We start from the raw sequence: 19,889 nt of genomic DNA, 5'->3' as shown, positions 1-19,889 counted from the left end.
AATATCTTGTATTTTTATGTATTGATTTTTTTTTTGCAACAGGCTATACTTATTTCAGAGAAACTATTTTCTCTTACTTCCATGAAAATATCAATGGTAATATATATATATTTTTTTCTCTGTGTATTTTCTCTGGTTCTTCCTGTTTGCTTACGTTGTAACTCAGGTCTCTGTTTCTGTGAGTGTGATTTAAAAGATGTCTTAGACATCTGGTGATCCTTCATGTTTGCACATATTTGAGAGTGTGACATACAGACTGTGAGAGTGGGACATACAGACTGTGAGAGTGGAGGTTGTTGACTTTGCTGTAGGAAGGTCTGTCTGGACCCGTGCTATCACATAGAACTCTGTGCAATGATGGATGTGTTGTATGTCTACACTGTACCATAACACAACCATAGCCACACATGTCTGTTGATCACTTGAAAATGTGGCTTGTGCAACTGAGGAAATGCTGCTTTAATTTTACTTAGTTTAAGTTACCTAAGTTTTAATTTAAATCACTACAAGTGGCTAGTGGCTACTATGTTGGACAACACAGGTCTTGGCTTTCTCTTTGAATTTTTTCTTTAGTGGGTTGGGTTGGATTCATTAGAGAAAGAGTTTTGAACTCCTTTCTGGAAGGCTTACCCCTGATGGCTTGCATTCTGAGACCCAGATAAAGAAAAAGGAGTAGGGGCAGGGATGAGTTCTTTCCAAAATGCCAACATCCACATAGTTTTAATTTTCTGTTTAGTATTGCAGTCTCCCAACTCTCCCAGAGCCCTCTGCTTTAACTTTTCCAGAAAATAAACTTCTAAGCTTTTGTTGGGAGAAAATAGGGGATTTGAGGTTCTAAATGCTTTTGATTTTTTGTTCTATCTTCAGTCCTACTTCCAGAGCTACCCAGTAACACAAATTCCCAAGACTAGTGTGTAATCAATGCTTCTTGGCTTTTATCTCATCATCTTGGGGCCCAGTACTTTTGGATCTGGTACATTAGTTACCTTTCATTAATCTTCCCAATTTTCAAATTTTAATGCTGTCATGTTTTTCTCCATTTTTTTGTCCTACAATCTGATGTCTTGACAGAAAATTCTTTACCACGTTTTAATGGGGTTTCATAAAAGTAGAAAAATCATGTTCAGTCAGTCATCTTCACTCCACAGTTGGCTTATTTCATATATGGGTCGTCTTAGTCTGTTCGGGCTACTGTAACAAAAATATCACAGACTGAGTGGCTTAAACAACCAACATTTATTCCTAATAGTTTTCGATGCTGCGAAGTCCAAGGTCAAGGTGCTGAAAAATTTGGTGCTTGGTGAGGACACTAATCCCATTCATAAAAGCTCCATCCTTATGACTTAATCACTTCTCAAAGCCGCCTCCCCCCCATACTGTCAATCACCTTAGGGTTAGGATTTCAACACAGGAATTTTGGGGAAACAAACATTCAGTTCAGACCACGGTTTTATATTTATTATTTTTACAATCTAATCACTGACCTTACTACTTGTAAAGTTGATCTTTGAAATGATTATTTACAATGTCATCCAACTATTCTAATTTAGAATTCCTACCTCAAGGAATAATTTCAGATCTATGTAAAATATTTTTGCCTCCTTTTTTTTTACCAACTCCAGCAGCTAACTTCAATAAGTGTTTTAAACTTCCACCATTGAGACTTAATCAGGATAATTGAATAGGTTTCCCATAACAGGAGAGACTTTGTAAAGACTCAAATATAAGGCAGTTTCTTTTATTGCTGTGGAATAATTTTTGGAGAAAATATCATTTATATTCAAGTTCATATGGTATTTAGGCAAATCTATACATAATATTAAGCATGAGTGTAACTTAAATACATAATCAAAGCTATTGTGTACAGGGTGGTCAATAATAAGGATTGATTTTTCCTGGTGGTGCAGACGCACATCATTATGATTTACAGAAAATAAAGTGCTGTTTGTTGTTTATTCATGTTTATGGAATTGGGCATAAGTCCAATATATATTTAAAGGAATATATGACAAAGGATCAGCAGAGTCAGGGGTAGAATAAGCCATTTAATTTTATACAGTAATATATTCTCTTTTCTTTTTTTTTTGAGAGGGAGGTCATTAAGTCTACTTATTTGTTGTTGTTGTTTTTTTTTTTAATGGAGGTACTGGGGATTGAACCCAGGACCTCATGCATGCTAAGCATGTATTCTACCGCTGAGTTATACCTTCCCCCCTCAGTAATACATTTTAAACTTGTATTTCAGTTTGGACTTTTTATGGAGTTGGATGATTTATTTCTGCTCTTCATTTCCTAACTGTGAGCTGACTTTTCTTGCCAAATAAAGGTGGTTACTCACCTTCTATCCACCACAGTTGAGCCCAGTCAAGGCCTAGGCTTAGAACTTCTAAAGTACTCCAGTGTTCTTTAAGAATGTTACCTTGGGGAATAAGCAACCAGAGCTGGCTTTTGCCAGCATGTCCTTTGGGTGCTAAAATGAGCCTCTTCTCAGAGGATTTGTCCTCTGTTTTTGTTACATCTACAGTTCCACTTCTTTGTAAATCTTTGTGGTTGGCAAATCCCACTTTGGTTTATTTTTCTGTTCAAGTGGTTGAAGTTATTGCTCTACCTGCTTTGTTCTTCCTTTCCCCACAACTCCTACCCTGGCTTGGATTTGCCCTTCACAATTTACAGATGGTCCCTGACTTGGACAGTTCAACTTACGATTTTTTTGACTTTTAGAGTGTCAGAGCAACACCTATTCAGTAGAAACTGTACTTTGAATTTTGATCTTCTGCAGTACAGTCCTCTCTCGTGATGCTGGGTAGTGGCAATGAGCTGCAGTTCCCAGTCAGCCACGTGATCACGAGGGTGAACAACTGATACATATACAACCATTTTGTAACAGTACAACCACTTTGCTTTTTATTTTCAGTACAGTGTTTAATAAATCCCGAGAGATACTCAACACAGTATTATAAAATAGATTTTGTGTTCGATGATTTTGCCCAACTGTAGGCTAATTGTAAGTGTTCTGAACACGTTTAAGGTAAGCGAGGCTAAACTATAATGTTCAGTAGGTTAGATGCATTAAATGCATTTTTGACTTATGACATGTTTAATTTATGAAGGGCTTTTTGGGACTTAGCCCCATCATAAGTTGAAGAAGATCTGTAGTAATTAATTCTATAGCATTGTTTTGTTGCTTCTTGTTTCAGAAAGTCCCTTACACCCCTTCTGTCCCAAGTCTCCTCCCCATCTAACTAAACTGTGATGGTTCAGAAGACAAAAATCATGTGTGATGTGTCTTTGTAACCTCCACCCTCTGCCCCAGTGCTACACATGTAGAGGCACTCAGATTAGGCTTTCTCATCGAAGGAGACAGAACTGTGACATGTGCTGCCATTTATCTTGGACACCCTCTGTTCCAAGTGCAGTGTAGGCACTTCACATATTCTTTCTCATCCTTACATATATCCTGCAAAGAAACTGATAATTTTACCTCATTTCTCAGTTGAATCTGACGCTCAGAAGAGGCAAGTAACTTACATATAGCTGGTAAGCATCAGAGTCAGGATTTGAACCCATGTTCTTTCTACTATTGTATACCAATTCACCTCTCTCTCTGAGCTCACATAGATCCAAATAATCATAGCAGCATTACTTCGCTTGCCTCTAGATTTGTAATTTGGACTACTAACCTAGATGAATTCAGGTCCTATCCTGTTGACTTTCAATGTTAGCTCTGCTCTTTTGAGAATTAGGTGACCAACTTTCTGAGCAACAGTCCTTATCTCTTTAGGGATATTGTAGCCCAGTGAGAGCCCCAGAGCATCAAAGTATTGTCAATGAACAGCCTGCTTCTGAAACCCAGGACCTCCCCCGAGTCTAACAATGACAGGGCTTTTGTAGTGACGTAGGGCCTGTAACTTGTCCCTTCATTTCCTTCTTTGCATTTCATCACTCCCACATTTTTAAAACATCACTTCCTCTATGACATAATAATGGCAAGTATTCTATGACAAGTAAGTGCCAGGAATATTTCATTTGCCTCGGAAAGATATAAATTCCTGGGTCTATTCAGAGTCCAGTGGCTTTCAGAGAGACAGAGCATGCTGCTCCCCTTCAAGAAAGTCCACCAATGGGAGTGACTTCTGGTGATGCAATGTTGATATTTTAGTATCATCCTGGAGAAGGGAAGAGGTGGGGTTTCTCTGGAGCCAGATGAACTCATAATTAGTTCTCACCCAGGCTGCTTAAGCAATTATGGTGAAACCAAATCACATTATTTTTTTTTCCTGCTCTTGATAAAAGCCTCAACACTGCTCCTTCTGCCCCATAGGGCACTTGACTGGCGATTATTTCTAACATCACAGAAGCTATTATTTTCCTTTTGTTTCCAGGCTACAACTGTCACTGTGTAAAATAAGAAGTGTGGGGGAAATAATGCACACCTCTTGGTCTCCCTACTTCAGAGGCACCTAGCAACCCTGTCTCCAGGCAGGCGCACGCTTCTCCATGGTAGTTTACTGCCCACTCACAGCAGAGGCGGCGTGCTCTCTGCAAATAGCCTACCTCTTTGCTGGTGCCAGCTTGGTAGTGGGGTGCTGGTGTCATTTGGTGTCCTCAGGGACATTTGGTTCTTGTTCTGGGAAGACTAGGGCAAAGCAATGACTGTTTCCCCAAAGCTGTTTGTGGAATCACAAATTAGGTCAAGCAGTTCTGTACTTGGGGTTGCATAGTCTAAAATCAAAAGCAACGGTTTTCAGCCTTTGTTTTTTCCAGTCTTTGACATATTTCAGACATGAACTTTCCAGAATGTTCATGATATTCTTTTCTAAAGGATGTTTCCCAAATATATTTATGCAATGAGCAACCCTCCTGGCCATTTTGTTCATCTACCAACTGGCCCAGCAATGCTACACACATCAGCCATTCCCATTTCACCATATCCACTCTCTGCCTCCAAAATATCATGTAGGCTGAAGAGAGCCCTGCACTGGCTTACCAACCAGCCACATGGACTTTCCATTTCAGGCTCATGTACCACAGGACATTATGATGGGACGTTGAGACTTACAGTTCGCTTTCTGTATCTCAGGGCATTGTTAAAGAGTCTTTGTTTCTTTACTGCTTTATTTGATCTGCATTTTAACTCTCCCCTAGAGGAAAAGACTTGGAGAATGAAAGTTGCATCTTTCATGCATCTTTCACTGATGGAAACCAAGCTTTTCCTGTGGTTATTACGTCAGGTTCCTAGGCATGTAAAGCTTGATTTGGGAAACTGTGAGTGCTGCTGGGTAGAGGGCTGATCTCAAGATATTGGGAAGGGAATAAGTTTTAACCTCCAAGAGTCTTTTTTTTTTTTTCACTCACCCACCAAACAATTACTGAATTCCTACCATGTGCCAGCCCTCTGCTAGGAACAAGGGAGACAAATATGAATGAAAAATTTTATTTACAAGCTCATAATCTGGAGAATATTTTAGTGAAAATAACAGTTAGGAACAATGTCAGATACGTTGTAATACAAGTAGTTTGGGAGGTTAGAAGGGGATAAGAGGACCCTCTAGGGAGATAGAAGCGGGGGGGGGGTGATATTTCTATCCTTTAATTTTTAATAATAGCTATGTTTCATAACTGGCTCACAACGATTCCTGAAAACCTAGCACTCAGCTCTCATGAGCTGGTGTGAACTGGCTCCAGCACACGGTGGGTAAGAGTGAAATTGGGAGGTATAGATGTGTCTTGTAGCTATGGTAAGAAGTTTGGATGCCCTCCATGAGGCAGGATAATTTGAAATATTAATCAGTGTTTTTGTTTCTTTTGCTTTGTATATTTTCACCTTCTTCCCCCAAAGAAGTTGCCTAACTTCTGTTTTTCCTTGCCTCAGAGGGTTTTGTATTGCTGGGCAAAAATCAAATATTTCTAAAGAACTAGGCTTGGCATTACCTACTGTCATAGGACCACCTGGATACAGTCAAGGTGAAGATCAGATGTGAACATTGTAAACTAAGACTAGAGGGCCCATTCTTGAATATTCTGTATGAGATCCCTGTACATTTCAAAAGATTCTTGGTGGAAAGAAGAAACTCAATAAAAAAAACTGAAACTGAACTTCTCACTGACTAAAGGAGAGGGCTCAGCATAACTTAACTATTTTAAAGAACTTAAGAGAAATGATGTTTCTTGCATTCTAGTGTTGTAGAATTAAACTGCTACTCATTATAGCTGTAGGCCATATTTTTTTTTAATTTTTAAAATTTGGGGGGTATGAGGGGAGGTAATTAGATTGATTAATTAATTAATTAATTTTAATGCAGGTACTAGGAACTGACCCAGGATGTGCTCTACCACTAAATTTTAGAAGGGTAATTGTCACCCATGGAGAGAAGGAAATGGAAGGGGGAGAACCTGACTGAGAAATGAGACCAGTTAGGTGTGGTCATCTGCCATGATAAAGAGGGTAATCAGGGAAGTGCCTCATACTTAGCAGGTGCTTAATAAGTACTTGATAAATGAATGAAAGAGTGAATAAATGAGTAAGTCTAATGAGCAAGCAAATATGCATGTTTCCACTGCATTAAAAATGGAACTGGTCAGGAAAATAACAAGATAAGCCATGGACTGGGGGAAAATCATTGCAAAAGACATATCTGATAAAGGACTGTTAACCAAAATATACAAAGAACTTAAAAAAAAAAAACCAGCAACAAGAAAATGAACAACCTGATAAAAATTTGGCAAAAGACCTGAAAGATACCTCACTAGAGAAGGTATACAAATAGCAAACAAGTACATGAAAAGATGTTCTACTTCAGATGCCATTAGGGAATGTAAAATAAAACAATAAAGACTACCACTACGCACTTAACGGAGTGGCCAAAATCCAGAGCACTGATGACACCTAACGCTGGCAAGGATGTGGGGCAACAGGAACACTCATTCATTACTGGTGGGAATGCAAAATGGTGCACCCACTGTGGAAGACTGTTTGACAGTCTCTTATGAAACTAAACATACTCTTAGAACATGAGCCAACAATCATTCTTCTTAGTATTTACCCAAAGGAGCTGAAAACTTTTGTCTACACAAAAGCCTGCACATGAATGTTTATAGCAACTTTATTTATAATTGCCAAAACATGGGAGCAGCTAAGATATCATTCAGTAGGTGAGTGGGTAAACAAACTGTACATCCAGACAAGGGAATATTATTTAGCACTAAAATGAAATGAGCTATTAAGCCATAAAAGAACATGGAAGAAACTTAAATGTGTATTACTTAGTGAAAGAAGCCAAACTGAGAAGGCTATATATACTGGATGATTCCACACTGTGATATTTTGGAAAAGGCAAAACTATGGAGACAATAAAAAGATCAGTGGTTGCCAGGGAGTGGGGGGAGGGAAGCATGAATAGGTGGAACACGGAAGGCTTTTAGGTCATTGAAACTATTCTGTATGACACTATCATGGTGGATACATGTCACTATATGTGTGTCCAAATCCATAGAATATCCAAAACCAAGAGTGAATTCTAATGTGAACTTATGGTCTTTGTGTGATAATGATGTGTCAATGTAGGTTCATCAATTGTAGCAAATGTATGACTGTGGTGGGGGATGTTGATAGTTGGGGGAGGCTGCACATATATGTGAGGACAGAGGGTAATGGGAAATCCCAGTACCTTCCATTCAGTTTTGCTGTGAATCTAAAACTGCTCTAAAAAATAAAGTCTACTTGAAAGGGGGAAAAAAAAATGTCTGGGAGTTACGAGGATGCATGATTCACTACCTAGATGGTATTAGGGAAACCAGAGCATTTCTATGTTGCCTGAAGATGATATTCTGGCCAGTGGACTGTGCCTTTATAAAGATCAAAGAGCCCGTCAATGAAAACAAATGCCAGTGTGGCAGAGGAAATTCAGGCATACAGATTATTATGAAGTATATGTGTTGAAGAATAGAGTATGAGAATTTGAACTAACAACTCGGTTTACCATTCCACCAATGTCAGGTGACTTTGGAGTTTATTAGAACCTTCAAAAAGTTAGAGGAGGTGTCAGCTCTACATTTACAACCTACCACCTTTCTACCAGGCAGTTGTAGCAATGGGACATTTCAGACCATATAATTCTAAGTAACCAAATATTGGGTAGCAAGCAGGCACAAAACAATCATACAGTCTCTGTTTACCTCTAATAGTTTTAGTTTCAACCCTTGACACAATGACCAAGGCCTTCATGAAAGGGTGTCCCCAAGATGAAGACAAGTGTGTTCTGATGGAGGGAGGGTCAGGCCTTTTGGTTCGATCAGAAGACAGGCTCGTCCACTGATGGGAGGGGCACAGCACCATACCTGTCCCCCTGGTAGGAACCGCTAGTCTGGATGGGTATTTATTTATACCTTGTTCCTGCAAAGGTGGAGATGTCCAACTTTTAACAAGCAGGTAACTTAAACTCCACTAATTTTGCCAACTAGGAATTCTTTCAAATATGCTAAATAATAAAACTTCTGGTGTTTTGACAAAAATACTTTTGAATGCCACCTGGCCAGTTCTTAGGATATTAATTGTGTTAGGCCACTTCACATGCTCATTGATCCCTAGGGCGTAAATTAGAGTTAAATTGCACACGCGGGAGTTCTCAGTGTTATATACTGTGGTATGGTAAAGCAAATTACAACAGACAATAAAAACTGAAAGACATATCAAGAAAAAGATTTTTTTTAACAGTTTCAGAATGAAACTGTTCCTCTGCTTTGAGTTGTACTAGTAACTATGACATCTAATTGTGCTGGAGAGAGTGAGTGCATATGGAGCTTTATAGCGTTTAACAGAAACAGTTTAAAGCAATTTACTGCCTTGGTTGCTGTAGCATCATAGCTCCTTTCTGAGATCTCCTATTAACAAACGATTTTCCATTAACAAAAGCCTTTATGTAAAGCTTTATTTTATGATTTTTTTTTTTTTTTTTTTTGGTAACAAGAAGAGTACTATGGATGAGCAGAAAAATATCCCAGAGAGAGGTTGTCATAGGAACTGTGCCAGGAGAGCAGCTATGCACAGGGAAAATGCACCATCCAAGGAGGAGAGGAAGGAAGTGATCTTGAAGCTACTCTTTCCATCAGTTTTGGTGAGTAAAGCTCTCATGAATCTCATGTCAATTGTCCTCAGTGGTAGCAGAGGTAGGTGGGATACTGGGAGACTGTGGGTTGATGATATATACCTCATGGGGTTGTTGTAAGAGATTAAAAATAGATAAAATAGGAGCAAGCATGGGCACCTGACTTGTTTTCGCTCCCTCGTGCTGCAGCACCGGCCCCAATAAAGGCTTGCCTGAAATTCCCTGCTGGCCTGTTATCAATTTCTGTTGATTAAAGAGTCCAATGGCCTGGGTCGGTATCAATGATATGGTCCTGGTCCTGCTGGGTCCCAGCTTATGAGAGTCTTTCTGATCAAAGTTACCCCCATGGGCAGACTGTGGTTAAGTGCTTTAATCTCTGTCTCCATGAAGTTCTGTTATCCTGCTCCAAGAGATTGAATTGGCAGTCTCTAACTTCCCTACTTTTTTAAGCACAAGAATATAAGTTTTTAAAATGTTTTGCTTTGAGGTAATTATAGATTCACAGGAAATTGCAAAGATAGCACAGAGGGGTCCTCTACCTTTCACCTAGTGTCCCTAAATGGTTACATCTTACATAAATGTAGCACATTATCAAAACAAGGAAATTAACAGTGGTACAACATATGTATACATCTACATAATTCTTTTAATTTAAAATTTATATAAAATATACATAACATAAAATTTACCATCTTAACCATTTTTAGGTTCGGCAGTATTAAGTACATTCACATTGTTGTGCAACCAATCTCCAAAACTATTTTATCTTGCAAAACTGAAATTCTGTACCCATTAAACACTAACTCTCCACTCTTCCCTCCCCCCAGCCCTTGGCAACCACCTTTGTACTCTCTGTTTCTATAAATTTTATAGATGATGTATGTAAGTAGAATAATATTGTATTTGTCTTTTTGTGACTGTTTAAATCCAAGTAGTATAGTGTCCCCAAGGTTCATCCATGTTGTAGCATGTATGAGAATTTATTTCCTTTTTAGGTCAGCCATATTCCATTATATGTATATACCCCATTTTGTTTATTCAGCTGTTGATGGACACTTGGGTTGCTTCCACCTTTTGGCTGTTGTGAATAATGCTGCTATGAACATTGGTGTACCAATATCTCTTTGAGATCCTGATTTCAAAACTTTTGGAACTATATCCTCCCCAAAAGAAAAAAAAAAGATAAAATATATAAAACACATACTATATATAGTTCCTGACTATATTAATATTAATACTAAATTATAGTAATCTTTACTATCTCATATAATCCTCAGTAGAGCCCTCTGAGGAAGACAGAGTCATTATTCAGATTTTCCAGATGAGAAAATGAGGTGCAGAGAAGTTGAATTGTTTAAGGTCACATGGTAAGTGGTACAGATGGGACTCAAATGCAAGGTCATCTGACTCTAGGGCCTTTAATGTCTCTGCTATACTGAACTAGTAGGCAATCAATAGCTGGCAATAATTATAAAAATGATTCTTTGGTGATGGAATAGTAGTGGGAGTTTCAGTTGCTATGAGATACATATGGCTAAATGTCACAGCATTTGTTGAGTTTGTTTTTCCCTTAGGTTTATTTTTCCTAAACCAAACAGAAATGGCTTCCTACAGTATGACAATCATTTTGTTTCATTATCCTCTCCTTACTCCCCAGTACAGAGCTCCAGGTTACCCCAGCCAATCCACGTCTTCCTACAGCACTCTAAGAAAATCAGGAATCTTCTCCCTGTCTCTCTCTTTCCCGAAGGAGAAACTCATAGCTGGGGTTTCCTTACCATGCCTTCTCAAAAGTTTCCAAACTCTATATTGTCAGCTGAATTATGTCTCCCCCTCAAATTCATATGTGGAAATCTATCAAAGATAAATTTTTAAAAATTGAACTATAATTGATTTACAATGTTGTATTAGTTTGTTAGCTTCAGATGTCCAGCAAAGTGATTCATATATATATGTATATATATTTTTTCTTTTTCATATTCTTTTCCATTATAGGTTATTATAAGATATTGAATATAGTTCTCTGTGCTATACAAAAGGTCTGTTGTTTATCTATTTTATATGTAGTAGTGTGTATCTGTTAATCCCAAACTCCTAATTTATCCCTCACTCCTCATTTCCCCTTTGGTAACCATAAGTTTGTTTTCTATGTCTGTAAGTCTGTTTCTATTTTGTCAATAAGTTCATTTGTACCTTTTTCTTTTTTTTCAGACTCCACGTAAAAGTGATATCATATGATATTTGTGTTTCTCTATCTGACTTACTTCACTTAGTATGATAATCTCTAGGTCCATCCATGTTGCTGCAAATGGCATTATTTCATTCTTTTTTATGGCTGAGTAGTATTCCATTATATCTATCTATCTATCTGTCTATCTATCTATCTATCTATCTATCTATCTATCTATCTATCTACCACATCTTCTTTATCTAGTCATCTGTTGATGGACATTTTGGTTGTTTCCATGTCTTAGCTATTGTGAATAATGCTGCTATGAATACTGGGTTCATATATCTTTTTGAATTAGAGTTTTCTCTGGGTATATACCCAGGAATAGTATTTCAGGATCATATAGTAAGTCTATTTTTAGTTTTTTAGTCCATGCTGTTCTCCAGAGTGGCTGCACCAATTTACAGTCCCATTAACAGTGTATGAGGGATCTAAAGAAAATTATTCATGACACTTGTTAAAGAAAGGTAAGGCAAACTTTATTTTGGGGGACTATCACAAGGGTATAGGAATCATTACAATGAGGTTTTATAGTAGGGGAGAGAGATTGGGCTCAAGTCCAAATATAAGGAAAGATGGGAATTTGTAGTCAAGAATCAGGGTGGGGGTCAGTGGGTGGAAAATTACTAAGAGGAGACGTCATATAGGTAAGGGCACATTCTAAACTGACCTAACAGGATTCTTGCTGAAGTCAGGCCAGGGTGATCAGATATCACCTGGATGGTAGGTGATGAGGTGATACTGAGGGTGATCAGATATAGAGGATGGGGAATTCTGGTTAAACTAACTTAGCAAGATTCTTGCCAGAACTGCATTCTACAAGGAAGGACGTGGAACCCAAGGTCAGGCCTAGTGAGAAAAGAGGGTCCAGAACTGCCTGAGCAGGGAGTGGGCAAGATGGCAGAGCAGCAAAGCCCTGAGCTCCCCTCCTCCCACGGGCATGCCAAAATTACACCTATATACAGAGCAATTATTGATGCAAATGGCCTGAAGACTTGCAGAAAAGATCTTCTACAACTAATGCTATGAAGAAGGAACTACAATGAGACAGATAGGAGGGGCAGAGGTGCAGTAAAGTCAAGACCTGTACACCCTGGTGAGCCAAGACCTGTACATCACAAACAAGAAGACAGTTACAACTGCAGAGGCTCTCCCCAAGGAGCAAGAGACCCGAGACCCACATTGGGCTCCCCAGCCTGGGGGTCCTCTCTGGGAAGACGAGCCTCCAGAACATTTGGCTTTGAAGGCCAGTAAAGCTTACTTTCAGGAGAGGCACAGGGCTGTGGGAGACAGAGACTCCACTTGTAAAGAGCACATACAAAACCTCCCACACTCCAAGACCCAGGGTAGAAGTAATTTGAAAGGAGCCTGGGTTAGACCCACTTTCTGATCTTGAAGAGCTTCCTGGAGAGGAGGGAGGCAATTTGGACTCACCCTGGGGACAGATGCTGGCAGCAGCCATTTTGGGGGTCTTGTCCTACCACAAGGACACTTGTGCTGGAAGCACCATTTTCCCTTTCTTTCTTTCCTTCCTTCCTTCCTTCCTTCCTTTCCTTCCTTCCTTCCTTTCCTTCCTTCCTTTCCTTCCTTCCTTTCTGTCTGCCTTTCTTTCTTTCTTTCTTCCTCTTTCTTTCTTTCTTTCTCTTTCTTCCTTCCTTCCTTCCTTCCTTCCTTCCTTCCTTCCTTCCTTCCTTCCTTCCTTCCTTCCTTCCTTCCTTCCTTTCTTTCTTTCTTTCTTTCTTTCTTTCTTTCTTTCTTTCTTTCTTTCTTTCTTTCTTTCTTTCTTTCTTTCTTTCTTTCTTTCTTTCTTTCTTTCTTTCTTTCTTTCTTTCTTCCTTTTTCTTTTCTTTTCTTTCCACTGAGGCATTTTATTTGTTTGTATGTATTATATCCCTAGAAAAAAGAATCCAAGGATTTCCCCTCCTGTGTATTTTGGTCCATGATGCCAGCTGAGGTTGTCAGGACAATGAAACTAAACTGATGTATGGGAGCAGGTTATCCTGCCATTTTTCTAGATCTTTGATTTGTACCTCAAATCTGTGGCTGATCACTCCATACTTACTTAGCCTGCCTGTGAGGTTCACAATTTTTCCAGCTCTGTGGTCACTGGTGATTTTAAATTAGCCAATGTAACCATACTTCATTATCACAGTTAGAAACCGAACAATGACTTTGGAGCCTGGCCTAATAAGAACCTGGCGCTTGCCTCTCTTTTCAGCATTACTGATGTTCTTGAGAGCATCAGTGAGGACATTCTTGTGCACCATTGTGGCGGCACGGAAAGAGGGCAAGCACCATTTCTGAATCCTCCCTTCAGCTCATTGTGCCAGGATTCAGCCCTGCCAACTAGCCAGCTGGCAGCAGTTGGGGGACACCCCAGGCCAAGCAGTTAGCTGGGTGGGGACACAGCCCCACCCACCAGCGGGCTGGCTGCCTTAGGATCCCCAGAGGCCCTAGCCACCCTAATACCTGGCCCTGCATACCAGATGGCCCAGGACCCAGCCTCATCCACCAGGGGGTGAGCATCAGCCCTGGGACCCTGGGGGCCTCAGCCCTACCCATAAGCAAACTGACACCAGCTTCAGGACACCTTGGGTTCTTCAGCCAGCTGCCCTAGGATCTGGCCCCAACCACCACTGGACCAACACAAGCTCCAGGAGCCAGCTCTGCTGGGACATGGCCCTGCCAACCAGTGGGCTAGCACTACTCCTGGGACCCTCCCCAGGGCTCTGCAGCTAGCCACCTCATGACCCAGGCCCATCTACTAGTGGGCCAAAGCCTCTGCACAAGGTGGGGCCTGGCAACCAACCAGGCTGTGGTCCAGCTCCGCCCACCGGCACACCTGCAGCAATCATCCTGCCATAACATAAGGACCCATGCAGCCCACAGAGAAGGCATCCCTAGAGCATACAGCTCTGGTGCCGAGAGGGGAGTGCATTGCTGGGATTCACAGGACATTCTCTATGTAAGGCCACTTTTCCAGGATAGGAAAACATAACAACTTACTAAGTACATAGAAATAAAAATGGCAGATTAGGCAAAATGAGATGACAGAGGACTAGGTTCCCAACAAAGGAACAAGATAAAATCCCAGAAATACTAAATGAAGTGGAAAGAAGCAATCTACCTGCTAAAAGATTGCACGGTAATGATCATAAAGATGCTCAGTGAACTCAGGGGAAGAATGGATGGACACAGTGACAAATTTAACAGAGAGTTAGAGGATGTAAAGAAGAATCAAACAGAGCTGAAAAATATAATAACTGAAATAAAAAAATACACTGGAGGGAATCAACAGTAGATTAGATGATACAGAAGAATGGATCAGTGCACTGGAAGACAGAATAGGGGAAATTACTGAAGCTGAACAGAAGAAAGAATAAAAAGAAATGAGGACAGTTTAAGAGACTTCTGGGACAACATGAAGTGCACTAATATTCACATTATAGGAGTCCCAGAAGGAGAAGAGAGAGATAAAGGGATAGAGAAGATATCTGAAAACATAAAGACTGAAAATTGTCCTAACTTGTGAAAGGAAACAAACATCCAGGTATAGGAAGCACAGAGATTCCAAACAGGATCAACCCAAAGAGGACTACACCAGACACACTGTAATTAAAATGACAAAAATTAAAGATAAAGAGAGAATATTAAAAGCAGCAAGGAAAAAGCAACAGGTTACATACAAGGGAAATCCCATAAGGTCATCAGCTGATTTTTCAGCAGAAACTCTGCAGGTCAGAAGGGAGTGGCACTATATATTTAAAGTAATGAAAGGGAAAAACGTACAACCAAGAATATTCTACCCAGCAAGGCTTTCATTCAGATTTGAAGGCGAGATAAAAAATTGTACAGAAAAGCAAAAGCTAAAAGAGTTTAGCACCACCAAACCAGCTTTACAAGAAATGTTAAAGGGACTTCTCTAGGTAGAAAAGAAAAGGCCACAACTAGAAATCTGAAAATTATAAAAGGAAAAATCTCATTGGGAAAGGCAATTATACAGTAATGGTAATAGGTCAATTGCTTATAAAGCTAGTAGGGATGTTAAAATACAAAAATAGTAAAATCGTCTATATCCATAATAAACAGTTAAAGGACACACAAAACAAAAAGATATAAAATATGTCAAAAACAGTAAACATGGAGAGGGGAGTAAAAATTCAGGACTGTTAAAATGTGTTTGTACTTAAGAGATCAGTAACTTAAAATAATCTTATTATATATATATATTTATATAGTTTTATATACACATATTTATATATAAACTTTGTGGTAACCACAAATCAAAAATCTATAGTGGATACACACGAAAAAGAGAAAGAAATCCAAACATAACACTAAAGATAGTCATCAAATCACAGCGGAGGAGAGCAAGAAAAAGAAGAAAGGAATATAAAAGAACTCAAACAAAGACAAATACTGCATGATTTCACTTACATGTGGAATCTAAAAACAAAACAAATGAACAAACATAACTACACAGAAACAGAGTCATAGATACAGAGAATAAACAGTTGGGATGGGGGCAGGGAGAAGAGAGAAATAGGTGAGGGAGATTGAGAGGTACAAACTTCCAGTTACAAAATAAATGAGTCATGGGTATGAAATGTACGGTTTGGGAGATATAGTCAATAATTATGTAATATCTTTGTGTGGGGCCAGACGGTAACTAGAATTATTATGGTGATCATTTTGATATGTATAGAAATATTAAATCACTATGTTGTATACCAGGAACTAACATAGTGTTGTTAGTTGCAGTGTTGTAGGTCAATTATACTTCAAAAACAAACAAATAAAAAAACAAACTCATAGAAAGAGATCAGATTTGTGGTTACCAAAGATAGGGGGTAGAGAGAGGGGGAATTAGAAGGTAGTCAGAAGGTCAAATTTCCAGTTATAAGACAAATAGATACTAGGGATGTAACATGCAATTTGATAGATATAATCAACACTGCTGTACATTAAATATGAAAGTTGTTAAGAGAGTAAATTCTGTTGGTTCTCATTACAAAAAAATTTTTTTCTATTTCTTTAATTTTGTATCTATATGAAATGACAACTGTTTACTAAACTTACTATCTTCATTTCATGATGTATGTAAGTCAAATAAATATGCTATATATCTCAAACTTATACAGTGCTGTATGTCAATTATATCTCAGTAAAATTGGGATGGAAAAAAGAAAAACTAATACCCAAGAATTAGTCATTAACAATATAAAGTCAGTCATTTATAAAAATAATTTCTCATGTATAATAAAAGTATATAAAATTTTCTATTTGATGAGAGAACGATACTGTAACAGACTGCATGTTATTAGGTTACCTTATCAATGAAATCTTATTTAAAAACTAAAATAAATAAATAAATAGGGGGGAAGAGAACAATCTGACTGAAGTCTGCTCAAGGAGAGAATCTTTGTCCAGTGCCCAAGAATGTGACTGCATTTGGAGACAGGGCCTTTAAAGAGGCGATTAAGGTAAAATGAGGTCTTATGGGTGGACTCTAATCCAATAGGACTGGTGTCCTTAGCAGTAGAGGAGCTTAAGACACAGACACACCCACAAAGGGAAGACCACGTGAAGACATCAGTGGCAGACAGCCATTTACAAGCCAAGGAAGGCGGCCTTTAGAAGAAACCAACTCTGCCAAAACCTTGATCTTAGACTTCTAGATCCCAGACCTGTGAGGAAATAAATTCTGTTGTTCAAGCCATTCAATCAGTGGTGTTTGTTATGGCAGCTCTAGCAAACTACACTGGTCCGGGCACCAAAAGTTGACTCAGACCCATGTCACCTCTTCCTCTTGGCATCTCCACTCTCGTCATTCTGTGGCTGTGTCCATTTCACTGTGGTTAAGCACCAGGTGTGGAATGCCAGTCCACTGTGTAAGATGGCACAGGTCCACTTTGCAAATGGCTCTGGAAGGCAAAGTATAGGAACATTAATCAAGGTACGTGCTTTCCTTTCTTTTCTTGTTCCTGCCTCCTACTCGCCAGGGTTCTCCCAGGGGTGATGCCTTCCTCAGAGCTAACACGAAACTTTTTCCTATCTAGATGCAGGTTCTCACAGGACAGCACTACCATTAACTGTTTAATATGTCTGTTGACCACCCCGACCCCACCTTCAGTTAATTTCTGAATACGTAGATACTGAAATTGTGCTTATGAATGATTGGTTTCTATATTCCTAGGACTTACTGTAATTCTTGATTCAAAGAAGACACTAATTCATGTTTGAACTTCTTGAGTAGATATATCTCTATCCGTCTATTTCAATCTATCTACCTATATATACATAATTTTAAAAATCTTTTCTTCCTTGTTTACTTCTGATAAGGGGGCTTTGTAATACAGACTGAAGTGGAAGAGATTTTAAGCACATTAAACAGCTGATGCTATGAGCAGTGATCAATGTTATAAGAAAAAGGGTTTATCTTTATTTTAAATGCTCTGATCAGAAGATTTGGAAACACCTAAGCCTCTTCTTATGAGGGAGAAGGCAAGTATAACGTGGGCTGAGTTGTCTGGGAAAAATGGTCATCATGACCTCAAGGGATTCTACTGTCTACTCCTCTCTTGGGTGGAGCCAGCACCCCGAGGAGGGGCTAGGCATCGCTGGGGACATGGGGAGAGAAAAGAGACTGCAGAGGAAAGGGATTCCCAGGCTCCCACTCAAGACAGACTCTGTAAGCACTTTCAGGCGTAATAAATATTTCACCTTGGGGCATCCTCTGGACTCTGTGTGTGTGGACTAGTTACTAGTAGGATTGTTTCTTTTGGTAATGAATGGTCCCGCATTCTCCTTTCTTTTGGGCAGAAGAGAGGGGGTATATTTTGACTGTTATGAGCTATATCCAGGTGGTCACATTGCACCATGGAAACACTGCACCTCTCATCCTCTCCCCAGTCGAGATCAATGGGAGGTGCTGCTTTATCAGGGGATCTGGTTGGAAGCATAATACAGTCTTTCAAAATACAGCCCTTCACTTGGATTGTAGAGACACAATCCAAGGAAGGTCAACTTCTCCAGAAAGTTTCAGTAAAATGCTGGGTCATGAGCATGTGTTATTTTTAGGCAAGGGATAGGCAATGGACAGAACAAGACAGGTAACTAGCAACACCTGCTTTTGCACTCCTTGGAACAAAGACTTCCTTCAGGAGTTTCCTGTTGGTGAGAATTTGCCCACACCCCAGAGATTTGTGTGAGGAACACTGAAGGAGCAGAATCAATCATTTGTGAAGAAGCAGAACAGTCCTCTATGAGACTTTGTATATATTACTAAAAATGAGCACAATGAGGGTCAAATTTATCCTCTAGTTTCCTAATTATAATTCAGAGAGCCAGACGAGAAAGGGAATGGAGAAAAAGGGAAAATAAAAAGGCTGCTGGAGTTTGGGGACACTAAACAGAGATGAACAATATTTCTGTATTTGATGTCAAATGTCCACATGGTCACTTTTTTCCCCCTAAAGTCATTTAATTTTGTGGGATTGAATTCTTTCTGATGCTTAGGAAAATATAAATGCCATCAACTGTTTGATCTCATCTGGGTAGTCTGAAGGCTGTTTGCGAAAAGGGAATTTAATGCCGCAAAAAACACTAAAATCCTACAACATGCCAGCTCTGAGTGCTTCACATCAAACAGTCACAAGGCAGGTCAGATGGTATATTTCTGATGTTAAAAAGAAAAGAAATTACTTAAAAGTCTGTATCCAGAAAACACAAGACATTTGTACTATTTATCATCCAGTGAAAGCTAAATAGTATTGGGACATGGTTATTTTAAGTTACAGTTTGAAAGAACAAGAACAATTATTTTTGAAAACCAAAAATTTTTTTGCTATTTGAAATGATTTTGAAAACTGTCACAAAAGAGAGAAAAGAGCTTTTCATGTGATGAATAAGGAAGATCTGTTGAAGAAAATTAGCTCCTGCAAGAATAGGATTGACAATATGACATATACTCACTTTGATCTAAATTTAACATCTTCCCACATTTTCAACATTCCAGTGACTTCTAGTTACTATAGCGATAATACCTTGCAACTCAACGTTTAATTCCTAGGTAACAGGCAACAACCGTGTATACCAAGGTGGGTATAGGTAAAAATTCTATTTATTAAATATTATCTCGGGTTTGAAATCACCCCCTCCCCTAGCATATTTTACTCCTGCTATGTCTTATAAAGAGATTGAAATGACTCCAAATATAAGTTGTACAAGAAGAATCAAGGATCATGTTTAGGCCTTAATTTTGAGTGTAAGAACCTTGACATGATGTCAGAGCATTGCTAGAGAAACAAAAAATAGGGGGTCTAAAATAAGTTCTAAGCTAAGTACTTTTCAGCTGGAGTTGACCTAGAAAGTCGCTTTTGATGTTTGATGAAGCTGTGGACAAAAAATACCCTCGACAGTTGGAGCATCTGTTCCACCCAGTGATGGTGTACCATACTCAATGCTTATTCTTCCTCCAAAATGGACAGATCTATGATGTGGGACTTCTTTCTAACAAAATTCACTTGCGTTAGAAACTTCCAGATAAATACAGA

At 39.1% G+C, this 19,889-nt stretch overlaps 1 pseudogene; it reads right to left on the bottom strand.

The window, feature by feature from the left end:
• Positions 1-13,219: 13,219 nt before the first annotated feature.
• LOC141577573 (small ribosomal subunit protein uS8-like) lies at positions 13,220-14,676 on the bottom strand (annotated as a pseudogene).
• Positions 14,677-19,889: the final 5,213 nt, after the last annotated feature.

The sequence above is a fragment of the Camelus bactrianus genome, chromosome 1 (genome assembly GCF_048773025.1).
Source record: "Camelus bactrianus isolate YW-2024 breed Bactrian camel chromosome 1, ASM4877302v1, whole genome shotgun sequence".
Taxonomy (NCBI): domain Eukaryota; kingdom Metazoa; phylum Chordata; class Mammalia; order Artiodactyla; family Camelidae; genus Camelus; species Camelus bactrianus.
This window is presented reverse-complemented; position numbering and strand designations above follow the sequence as displayed.